Here is a 12,327-nt window from a genome sequence, read left to right on the forward strand (position 1 = left end):
CAATCCAAAAACCTAATATCTGTAGGAGTTTTTCGAATTCTGGTTTTGCTGCTGCACTGAAACCGTCCCCGTTTACGGGGACGTACTTTAAGCGTTGGCAGACTAAAACCACCTTATGGCTCACGGCCATGAACGTGTTCTGGGTCGCCGGTGTGACTCCTACAGGAACGATCGCTCCTGAACAGGAGAAGGCGTTTAAGGAGGCCACCGTGGTGTTCCTCGGGGCAGTTCTGAGCGTGATTGGAGATAAGCTGGTTGATGCATATTTACATATGCGGTCTGCCAAGGACTTGTGGGAGGCGCTCGAATCTAAGTTCGGGGCTGCCGATGCAGGGAGCGAGATGTATATTATAGAGCAGTTCCACGATTACAAGATGGTTGAAAACCGTCCTGTATTGGAGCAGGCTCATGAGATAATATGCATTGTTAAGGAGCTTGAGCTTCTTAAGTGCGAGTTACCGGGCAAATTTGTCGCGGGCTGCATAATCGCTAAGCTCCCCAATTCCTGGAGGAACTTTGCCACCACTCTGAAACATCAGAGGCGTGAATTCTCTGTGGAGGATGTCATTGGCCATCTGAGTGTTGAGCAGAACTCAAGGGCAAAGGACTCGCACGGAAAAGGGGTCGAAGGAACTTCTGTGGCCAATATGGTGCATCAGAAGAACTCCAATTCCCACAAGCCCAGGGGAAAGAACGGTGTCCAACAGACTGCCGACTTTAAGAAGAAGGGTAAGAAGACCTTCAAGAAGAACAAGAAGGATGAGGGCTGCTTTACTTGTGGTTCGGCTGAACATTGGGCCAACAAGTGCCCAAACAAGTTTAAGAAGTCAGGACAGGACTCCAAGTCTGTCAACATGATTGTGAGCAACAATGAGAATGGTGCATCTGGGTACGGTAATTTATTTACTGTTTTTTCAGTGTTTCAGCCTACCGATTGGTGGGTGGATACAGGTGCAGGTGTTCATGTGTGTGCTGACATTTCATTGTTCTCTTCTTACCAGGTCACAGGCCACGGGTCCGTATTGATGGGGAATGGCGCGAGTGCTTCTGTTCATGGTGTTGGCACGGTCGATCTGAAGTTTACTTCGGGAAGGATCGTGCAGCTGAAGAACGTGCAGCATGTCCCCGCCATCAAGAAGAACCTCGTTAGTGGCTCCCTTCTATGTAGAGAAGGGTTTAAGTTGGTATTCGAGTCTAATAAATTAGTTGTTACTAAGTATGGACTATTTGTTGGAAAAGGTTATGAGAGCGGAGGGATGTTCCGCCTTTCCCTCGCAGATTTCTGTAATAAAGTCGTGAACCATATTCATTCGAGTATTAATGAATCTGAGGTTTGGCACTCACGTCTTTGTCACATAAGTTTCGGTGTTATGACGCGGCTAGCCAAGTTGGATTTAATCCCGAGTTTCACTTTAGCCAAAGGTTCTAAGTGCCTTTCATGTGTGCAAGCTAAGCAACCTCGCAAGCCTCATAAGGCCGCGGAGGAGAGACACCTGGCACCATTAGAACTCATACATTCTGATCTTTGTGAGATGAATGGTGTGTTGACTAAAGGTGGAAAGAGATACTTCATGACATTGATAGATGATTCCACTAGATATTGCTATGTGTATCTGTTAAATACTAAAGATGAGGCTCTACACTACTTTAAAATCTATAAGGCAGAAGTTGAAAATCAACTTGAAAAGAAAATTAAACGAGTCCGGTCAGATCGTGGTGGAGAGTACTTCTCGAGTGAGTTTGATTCCTTCTGTGCGGAACACGGCATTATTCATGAGAGGACGCCTCCCTATTCACCCCAGTCAAACGGGGTTGCCGAGCGGAAAAACCGTACTCTAACTGATTTGGTTAACGCCATGTTAGATACATCGGGTTTATCCAAGGCATGGTGGGGGGAGGCTATATTGACGGCATGTCATGTCCTGAATAAAGTTCCGACAAAGGATAGTGAGATCACTCCCTATGAGAAATGGGCAAAGAGAAGGACGACACTCTCGTACTTGCGCACTTGGGGCTGTTTGGCGAAAGTCAACGTGCCGATCCCCAAAAAGCGTAAGCTTGGACATAAGACCGTGGACTGCATTAATTTGGGCTACGCTAAGAACAGCGTTGGCTATAGATTTCTAGTAGTGAAATCTGAGGTACTTGACCAGAAGATCGGTACAATTATGGAGTCTAAGGATGCTACATTCTTTGAGGATATTTTTCCTATGAGAGATATGCAAAGCACTTCTAGACAGGAATCTGAGGAGACTCCTGAACCTGCCATCCCTATGGAATATTATGAACAAACACATGATGAAAATCCCGAGGAGGATGACGAGGAAACCCTTGGTAGGGGCAAGAGACAAAGGACTGCAAAGACCTTTGGTGATGATTTCTTCGTGTACCTCGTGGATGATACTCCAACTTCTATTTCAGAAGCGTATGCCTCTCCAGAAGCTGACTACTGGAAGGATGCGGTCCGTAGCGAGATGGATTCCATTATGGCTAATGGGACATGGGAGATCACCGACCGTCCCTATGGTTGCAAACCACTGGGATGTAAGTGGGTGTTCAAGAAAAAGCTTAGGCCCGATGGTACGATTGAAAAGTACAAGGCTAGACTTGTGGCCAAGGGCTATGACCAGAAAGAAGAGGAAGATTTCTTCGATACTTATTCACCTGTGGCTAGACTGACCACCATTCGAGTATTACTCTCGTTGGCGGCCTCACATGGTCTTCTCGTCCACCAAATGGATGTCAAGACGGCTTTTCTGAATGGAGAGCTAAATGAGGAAATCTACATGCAACAGCCAGATGGCTTTGTGATAGATGGTCAGGAAAGAAAGGTGTGTAGGTTGCTGAAATCTCTATATGGCCTAAAGCAAGCACCTAAGCAATGGCATGATAAGTTTAATACAACTCTGACATCTGTTGGCTTCGTTGTTAATGAAGCTGACAAATGTGTATACTATCGCCATGGTGGGGGCGAAGGAGTTATACTGTGCTTGTATGTTGATGACATACTGATATTCGGAACCAACCTCAAAGTCATTGAGGAGGTTAAGTCCTTTCTGTCTCAGAACTTTGAGATGAAGGATCTTGGTGTGGCTGATGTTATCTTGAATATCAAGCTACTGAGAGATAATGAGGGTGGGATCACACTTCTGCAATCCCATTATGTTGAGAAGGTGTTGAGTCGCTTTGGATATTCGGACTGCACACCATCTCAAACACCATATGATCCTAGCGTGTTGATTCGAAAGTCCAAAGGCATGGCTAAAGATCAATTGAGATACTCTCAAATCATTGGTTCACTGATGTACCTAGCGAGCGCAACGAGGCCTGACATCGCGTTTGCTGTGAGCAAACTGAGCCGGTTTGTTTCCAAACCGGGTGATGTACATTGGCATGCTGTAGAAAGAGTTATGCGCTATCTCAAAGGTACTATGAATTATGGACTTCACTATACCGGAGACCCGTCGGTACTTGAAGGGTATAGTGATGCGAATTGGATCTCTGATGCTGATGAGATGAAGGCCACAACTGGGTATATGTTTACTCTTGGAGGTGGCGCTGTTTCTTGGAAGTCTTGCAAGCAAACGATCTTAACGAGATCGACAATGGAAGCAGAATTAACAGCATTAGACACTTCTGGTGTTGAAGCAGGATGGCTTCGAGATCTTTTGATGGACTTGCCACTGGTTGATAAACCGGTTCCGGCTATCCTTATGAACTGTGATAATCAGACTGTTATCACCAAGGTGAAGAGTTCAAAGGACAACATGAAGTCCAACAAACACATAAGAATGAGATTAAAGGCTGTCAGAAAATTAAGAAACTCCGGAGTGATAGCGTTGGACTATGTCCATACGGCTAAGAATCTGGCAGATCCCTTTACGAAAGGGCTATCACGTGTAGTGATAGATAGTGCATCGAGGGAGATGGGTATGAGACCCACATGAGTTACCATGGTGGTAACCCAACCTATGTGATCGGAGATCCCGTGAAGTAGGACCTGGGGAAACAAGCCAGTGGTGAACTGAGGAGAGTAACTTTACTAACCCACTCCGTTGGAGATGCAATACTCTCGGAAACTGTACGGAAGGATGACTATTGTCTTAATGTGTTCCAAGGCTTATATGTATAAGCAAGATGCTATCCTACAGAGCGATCTTTGGAGGAACACACCTATGTGAGCCCGACTGCTAGTCACAGTCTATGAGATTGGGGTGATCTCTAGTAAACTCATGAATAGGCCAGGAGTGTGACTTATATGCTCCACCCGAGGGGTCAGCCTTCGGCAGCCCAGTACTAGTAAGACATGTGGTGAAACTTCTTTACGCCAAACTGACAATTCAAGGCATAGTCCATTGTTCAGTTGTGAAGGAATGTAGCTACTTGCTCTAGGTGAAGCTCAACCTTAATAGGTCTTCACTGAAACACTAGTATATCAAAACAGTATTTGGAACAGAGGACACTATGGGCCCTCGAGATCTGGTGGGGGATTGCTGAAATCTGAGATGGGCTCTAGGCCCATATTGCAATTTCTGAAAAATCTCTAAGGGCCCATGTGGGTTATATGGCACTAGGTGTGTGGGAAGTTTAGTCCCACCTTGGAAGTGGAAGGAGAGTTGGAGTGGTTTATAAGGGACTCTCTCCCTCATGCTATTGGAGCTTGAGAAGAGATGAGGCCCTCGCGCACTCCTCCTCCTCCGCTCGCCTCGCCACGCCACGCCTCGCCACGACGCGCCGCGGGTTGCGGGATTGAGCCGAGCCGAGCTCACTCCTATGCGCTTCTTTTTGCCGGTCAGGAACGGAGAGTCTTTGACAGGTGGGGCCACGATCTGAGACGTCGGATCGTGGGCTACCGACTTGGACGTGGGTTCAGCCCACGTCTCTCCACGCGCGGCCGCACATATATATGTGGGGCGCTGCCAACCCTAGCCGTCACGAAACAGAACGCATCTCCGCCTCCACGCCCACGTCGTTCCTCTGCTGCTGCTGCCGCCGGCGACTCCGTCCCGTTCACCGCGTACACGGTTGACGGGAGAGCAGGCCTCCGAAACCACGCCTCTCCGGATCCTGTACGGGGAGAGGGGCGATTAGGTTTTTGGGTAGCGACTACGCGACTGCTCGCTTCTGTTCATCTACGTCCGCATCACCTTCATCATCACCATGTCGACCGACACCGACCGTGCCGCTGCTGAGAAAGCCGAGGCCGACAAGAAGGCCGCCGAGGATGCCGCGGCTGCTGTCACCGCCACCGCCACCGCGTGGCCGATTGGAGGGTATACATCGCTTATCCCTCTCGTGTTTCTTTCTGTTGTAGCAGTACTAGCGGTATGCGTAGATGTCTCTACTATATGCGTAGTACATGCTCTGTTAGATCATAATCAGTATGTTATCAATGCTGTCCATGTCATGCTCATGATTTATTCATGGATTAATTTAATCGGAAAACTGCCTATTTTCTCATCAGTCTGTAAATCATTTCTTGCGCCGCAGATTCAAGAACCCGACGATGTCGTGCGAGGTGCCTGATTATATCCATGGCTTGACTGGACAGTCGTTCACCTGCCTGCAGAGTAACCTGAGGTGCGTGAGCTTGCGATTCCGGAGGGACGACTCCAACCGTTTTGGTGTGCGATTGGCCAAATTCTTGGCGGACAACGCCATGGTTCTTGAAGAGATGCATATCGACGACGGCAACCAGAAAATATGGGAGCACATCAATCACGTGGTTGGCAGATCGGTTGCTGGTTCAGGGTTGGGCTTTGCAGTCTTACCCCTTGAAACACGAAACTGAAAGTCCCTATACATTGATACTAGTGCTAGATATAACATCCGTTTGAGCGACAAGTAATTTCGAACGGGGTGAGTAGTTGTGTTCATTGTTCACTCTCGTCAGTCTTTCAGTGATGATGCTTGTCCTGATGCAAGAAACGATAAGGGTGTATCAGAAAGAGGTGATCCACAGATCCAGAGTTCTAGACTCTATGACATTCTGACTACCCCTTGGCTGGAAGTGTTCATTGCAATTTCTTGCAAGCAAAGCATTTCTTCTTGCCAGCGACTGGAAAGTTTCTTGCAATTTGGAACTTTCAGTTGTAAATTATTCATTGCAATATCTTGCAAGAAAGCATTTGTTCTTGCGGGCAACAGCAAAATTTCAGGAACATGTGAACGACTTGTTCAGTTTTAGGCTTTTAATTAGCTCCACGCAGGCTATTTCTTGTTATTAGTGTGGATAGACAGTTCTTGTAGTACTGACATTGTACTATAAGAAACAACGGTCAAGACGTGCACAAGCTCAAAGTAAACAAAGAGCACGATATCATCACATGATCAGGTGTGCTTGGTGAATTCTTGCCAACTTCCCCCCTCTGAAAAATGTTTCTTTTTCTATCTTGGCTCGATTGTTCAGTAAATGTAACACGGTCAGAGGGGCAACATATCATGGTAAAAGAAAAGACAGCTTAAGAACTGAAATGAAACAGCTAGCCAAATCAATCAAACTTTATCAAACTGGACACACTTAATAAAATTTAATAAAGATAAGTTTATTTCAGTTTCTACTCTAGTTTATTTATAATAACACATGCTTGGTAGTGCTACACGATGAAGTGCTGAGAATATTAACTATTGTAACAACCGAACAAATCTATAAGGCGGGCTAAATATTTGCCTTGATCCTCAGGATTGTAACCAGCCTAATCCCCTAACCTATTGGCTCACCACAGGAAAAACGTTCGCTGTTTGGACCTAAGCCGAGTGTTATTTGTCTCAGTACTCACAGTATATGCCAAGTGCACCAGAAAACACACTCGTAAACTTTCGGGCTCTCGGTAAAGAAGAGTATAAGCTGAGTGCTCCCGAAAAGCTCTCGGTGTAGGAATAATCACCCGGCTTATATTTGTAGCTCCGCAAAGTACCTGCCATGTGATCTTCCTCCCCACAATTGACGGCTCCATGACTGCAGGCGTTGTAAGCCGAGTGTGCTAACGGCATACTCGGCTTACTTATTTCTTTTTATTTTAATAGTTTACACCATGGCAATTATATTGGTTTGATTTTTGCTGGAACTGGTACCTGTTGATGTGAGATACGACAGAGGTGGCATGTTGAACCCTAGCTAGCTTCAGCACTTTGGATGTTGAAGATGGCTCTCTCCCCTTCCTCCCCTCCCCGCTCCTCTCCCTCGTCCCCCCCCTCTCTGACGGCGCGGCATCTTCCCCTCTCTCCGGTGGCGCTCCCCTCTTCGGCCATCGCTCCCTTGCCCTTGACGTCTGCCTGCCCCGACTCCTCGCCGGCTCCCTCCCCCCCCCCTCTCAGCCCTCTCCTCTCGGCTTGCGTCCGCGCAATAGGTTTTGGGCGCTGGGCGGTGGTGAGGATGATTCTGGCCCCGATTAGGAGCCCCTGTCTCTGGTCCTCTCCGTGTGGCGGCTGCGGTGGTTGTCGGGGTTGTGCCAGCGGGTGTCCGAAAGTTTGCTCCCGGGGGGGGGGGGGAGGGCGCAGCCGGCCGACTCTCTCCTCCTCGTCGGGTGATCATGGTTGGGTCCGCGTCTCCTGTCATCGCCGGGCCTCGGGGAAGGTTCCCGAGGTCTCGTCGGACTGCGGTGTTTTGGGACCGGGGCCTGGTCGCTGCGCTTCTTTGGTCGGTGAGCTCAGCCCTCCCTCTCCCTCCTCGGCGTCTACGGTGGGCTCTACGGCGGGGTTGTGTTCGTCGCCGTCGGCGGTGACAGATCCGGCACCAACCCTAGATCTGGTGTCTGGCCAGATGGCTTGTGGGCCTCTGGTGTGGGCCATCCCGATCCCTCCTGGGCCTGGTACCCCCCCCCCCTCTCTTCTCTCATGTCTCCTTTCCCCCTCCCCGTCCTGGGCCGCAGGTGGCCCAGCCTCAGCCTGTCCAGTTTGTCCTCAGCTTGTCCAGTCTGTCCTGGCCTGCTCGGTCAGCCCAGCCTCGCTAGCTCTGGATATTTATGGGTCCGCAAAGGTGCCTACCCCCATTCCTAGGGTTTCCTGCTTCCAAATCAGACGTGCGTCGACTGCGCTTCCCCATTCGCCACTTTCTCAGATCCACCCTCCTCCTCCCCTGTCCTTCTCATTTGTGATGGTGCTCGCCATGGATCGCTCACGTGGATCATCTAGCAAGGTCGTCTATGGCCAGAAGCGCTGGCGCGAGGGTTCGGTTGAGGCAGGTGCAGATCTGGAGCTCGAGGCGGCTCTACGTTCCAAGCTTGAGGCTGAACAGGCGGCGCACGAGCAGGTGGCGGGTGCGCGGCGCCTACGCGGTCGGGCATGAATGGCTGCAACGCGATGAGCGGGCCCGCTTGACGGCGACCATGAGGCGGCTGATGGTTTCATGGCTCCTGGAGCTGGAGGTGCTACTGGTGCAGATCTGCCGGGTGGCTTGTCTCGGCGGCCTTCGGACCCTTGGGAGGCTACGGTGGCAGTGGGCAGGGCTGCTGGATCCGCCCCTGCTTACTGCCCCCCCCCCTCCGTGCGGGTCGTCGGCTCCGTCTCGGGGTGCGGCCCATGCGCCGGGGGTGGGCGCGGGCTTTGGTGGTCATCAGTTGCCTCGCGGCGGTGCCAGCTCCATCCCTTCGGGCTCCTTTGGTCGCCGCTTCCCCTCTAACGGCCCTGGGTCGTTTTCTGCTAGCCAGGGAGATGGCACCCTTCCTCCTCCACCTTCCCCTCCGTCTCGCCAACCCGCATCCACCCAACCTCCCAACTCTAATCTCACCTGCTTCGCTTGTCACCAACCAGGTCACTTCCAATACCGCTGTTTCAACCCTCCCTTCTGCCTCATTTGTAGGAAGGAGGGACGCCTCATCGTGGATTGTCAAAACCGCCGCAAACCTGCTTCGTTTGTCCATTACGGTCTTGGTTTGCTGGGTTGCTCTTTCTTCGCCCTTGACAGTAATATTCCTCGGGTGGCGGTTGCCCCTGCCTTGTCCAATGCCGCTATCATTTCTGTTAAGGATCAGAGGATCTCTCCCCAAACCCTCCTTGATGAGCTTAAGCTTTGGGTGAATGAAATATGCCCTAGAGGCAATAATAAAGTTGTTATTTTATATTTCCTTATATCACCATAAATGTTTATTATTCATGCTAGAATTGTATTAATTGGAAACTTTATACATGTGTGGATACATAGACAAAACACCGTGTCCCTAGTTAGCCTCTACTAGACTAGCTCGTTAATCAAACATGGTTAAGTTTCCTAACCATAGACATGTGTTGTCATTTGATGAACGGGATCACATCATTAGGAGAATGATGTGATGGACAAGACCCATCTGTTAGCATAGCATATTGATCTTTTAGTTTTATTGCTATTGCTTTCTTCATGTCAAATACATATTCCTTCTACTATGAGATTATGCAACTCCCGGATACCGGAGGAATGCCTTGTGTGCTATCAAATGTCACAACATAACTGGGTGATTATAAAGATGCTCTACAGGTATCTCTGAAGGTGTTTGTTGGGTTGGCATAGATCGAGATTAGGATTTGTCACTCCGAGTATCAGGTATCTCTGGGCCCTCTCGGTAATACACATCATAAGAAGCCTTGCAAGAAAAGTGACTAATGAGTTAGTTGCAGGATGATGTATTACAGAACGAGTAAAGAGAGTTGCTGGTAACGAGATTGAACTAGGTATGAAGATACCGACAATCGAATCTCGGGCAAGTAACATACCGATGGACAATGGGAATAACATATGTTGTCATAATGGTTCGACCGATAAAGATCTTCAGAGAATATGTAGGAGCCAATATGAACATCCAGGTTCCACTATTGGTTATTGACCGTAGAGGTGTCTCGGTCATGTCTACATAGTTCTCGAACCCGTAGGGTCTGCACGCTTAACGTTCGATGACGATATTATATTATATGAGTTATATGATTTGGTGACCGGATGTTGTTCGGAGTCCCGGATGAGATCACAAACATGACGAGGAGTCTCGAAATGGTCGAGAGGTAAAGATTGATATATAGGATGAGAGTACTCGTGTTGGGGAACGTAGTAATTTCAAAAATTTCCTACGCACACGCAAGATCATGGTGATGCATAGCAACGAGAGGGGAGAGTGTTGTCCATGTACCTTCATAGGCCTAAAGCGGAACCGTTAGAACAACGCGGTTGATGTAGTCGTACGTCTTCACGGCCCAACCGATCAAGCACCGAAACTACGGAACCTCCGAGTTCTAGCACACATTCAACTCGATGACGATCCCCGGACTCCGATCCAGCAGAATGTCGGGGAAGAGTTCCGTCGGCATGATGGCGTGGTGACAATCTTGATGTTCTACCGTCGCAGGGCTTCGCCTAAGCACCGCTACAATATTATCGAGGATTATGGTGGAGGGGGGCACCGCACACGGCTAAGAGATCAAGAGATCAATTGTTGTGCATAGAGGTGCCCCCCTGCCCCCGTATATAAAGGAGCCAAGGGGGAGGGGGCGGCCGGCCAAGGAGGGGCGCGCCAAGGGGAGTCCTACTCCCACCGGGAGTAGGACTTCCTTCTTTTATAGTTGGAATAGGAGAAGGGCGGAAGGAGGAAGGAAAGGGGGGGCGCCGCCACCCTCTCCTTGTCCTATTCGGACTGGGGGGGAGGGGCACGCGGCCCAGCCCTTTCCTCCTCTCTTCCTCTCCACTAGGGCCCATGTAGGCCCATTAAGCCCCCGGGGGGTTCCGGTACTCCGGTAAAATCCTGATTTCACCCGGAACACTTCCGATATCCAAATATAGGCTTCCAATATATCAATCTTCATGTCTCGACCATTTCGAGACTCCTCGTCATGTCCGTAATCACATTCGGGACTCCGAACAAACTTCGGTACATCAAAACTCATAAACTCATAATATAACTGTCATCGAAACCTTAAGCGTGCAGACCCTATGGGTTCGAGAACTATGTAGACATGACCTAGAACTGTTTCCGGTCAATAACCAATAGCGGGACCTGGATGCTCATATTGGCTCCTACATATTCTACGAAGATCTTTATCGGTCAAACCGCATAACAACATACGTTGTTCCCTTTGTCATCGTTATGTTACTTGCCCGAGATTTGTCGTCGGTATCCAATACCTAGTTCAATCTCGTTACCGGCAAGTCTCTTTACTCGTTACGTAATGCATCATTCCGTAACTAACTCATTAGCTACATTGCTTGCAAGGCTTATAGTGATGTGCATTACCGAGAGGGCCCAGAGATACCTCTCCGACTATCGGAGTGACAAAACCTAATCTCGAAATAGGCCAACTCAACATGTACCTTTGGAGACACCTGTAGAGCTCCTTTATAATCACCCAGTTACGTTGTGACGTTTGGTAGCACATAAAGTGTTCCTCCGGTAAACGGGAGTTGCATAATCTCATATTTATAGGAACTTGTATAAGTCATGAAGAAAGCAATAGCAACATACTAAACAATCAAGTGCTAAGCTAACGGAATGGGTCAAGTCAATCACATCATTCTCCTAATGATGTGATCCCGTTAATCAAATGACAACACATGCCTATGGTTACGAAACACAACCATCTTTGATTAATGAGCTAGTCTAGTAGAGGCATACTGGTGACATTAAGTTTGTCTATGTATTCACACATGTATCATGTTTCCGGTTAATACAATTATAGCATGAATAATAAACATTTATCATGATACGAGGAAATAAATAATAACTTTATTATTGCCTCTAGGGCATATTTCCTTCAGTCTCCCACTTGCACTGGAGTCAATAATCTAGATTACACAGTAATGATTCTAACACCCATGGAGTCTTGGTGCTGATCATGTTTTGCTCGTGGAAGAGGCTTAGTCAATGGGTCTGCAACATTCAGATCCGTATGTATCTTGCAAATCTCTATTTCTCCCACCTGGACTTGGTCCCGGATGGAATTGAAGCGTCTCTTGATGTGCTTGGTCCTCTTGTGAAATATGGATTCCTTTGCCAAGACAATTGCACCAGTATTGTCACAAAAGATCTTCATTGGTCCCGATGCACTAGGTATGACACCTAGATCGGAAATGAACTCTTTCATCCAGACTCCTTCATTTGCTGCTTCCGAAGCAGCTATGTACTGCGCTTCGCATGTAGATCCCTCCACGACGCTTTGTTTAGAACTGCACCAACTGACAGCTCCACCGTTTAATAAAAACATGTATCCGGTTTGCGATTTAGAATTGTCTGGATCAGTGTCAAAGCTTGCATCGAAGTAACCATTTACGATAGCTCTTTGTCACCTCCATAAAAGAGAAACATATCCTTAGTCCTTTTCAGGTATTTCAGGATATTCTTGACCGCTGTCCAGTGATCCACTCCTGGATTA

Source organism: Triticum aestivum, chromosome 3B, assembly GCF_018294505.1.
Source record: "Triticum aestivum cultivar Chinese Spring chromosome 3B, IWGSC CS RefSeq v2.1, whole genome shotgun sequence".
In the NCBI taxonomy this organism is placed as follows: Eukaryota; Viridiplantae; Streptophyta; class Magnoliopsida; order Poales; family Poaceae; genus Triticum; species Triticum aestivum.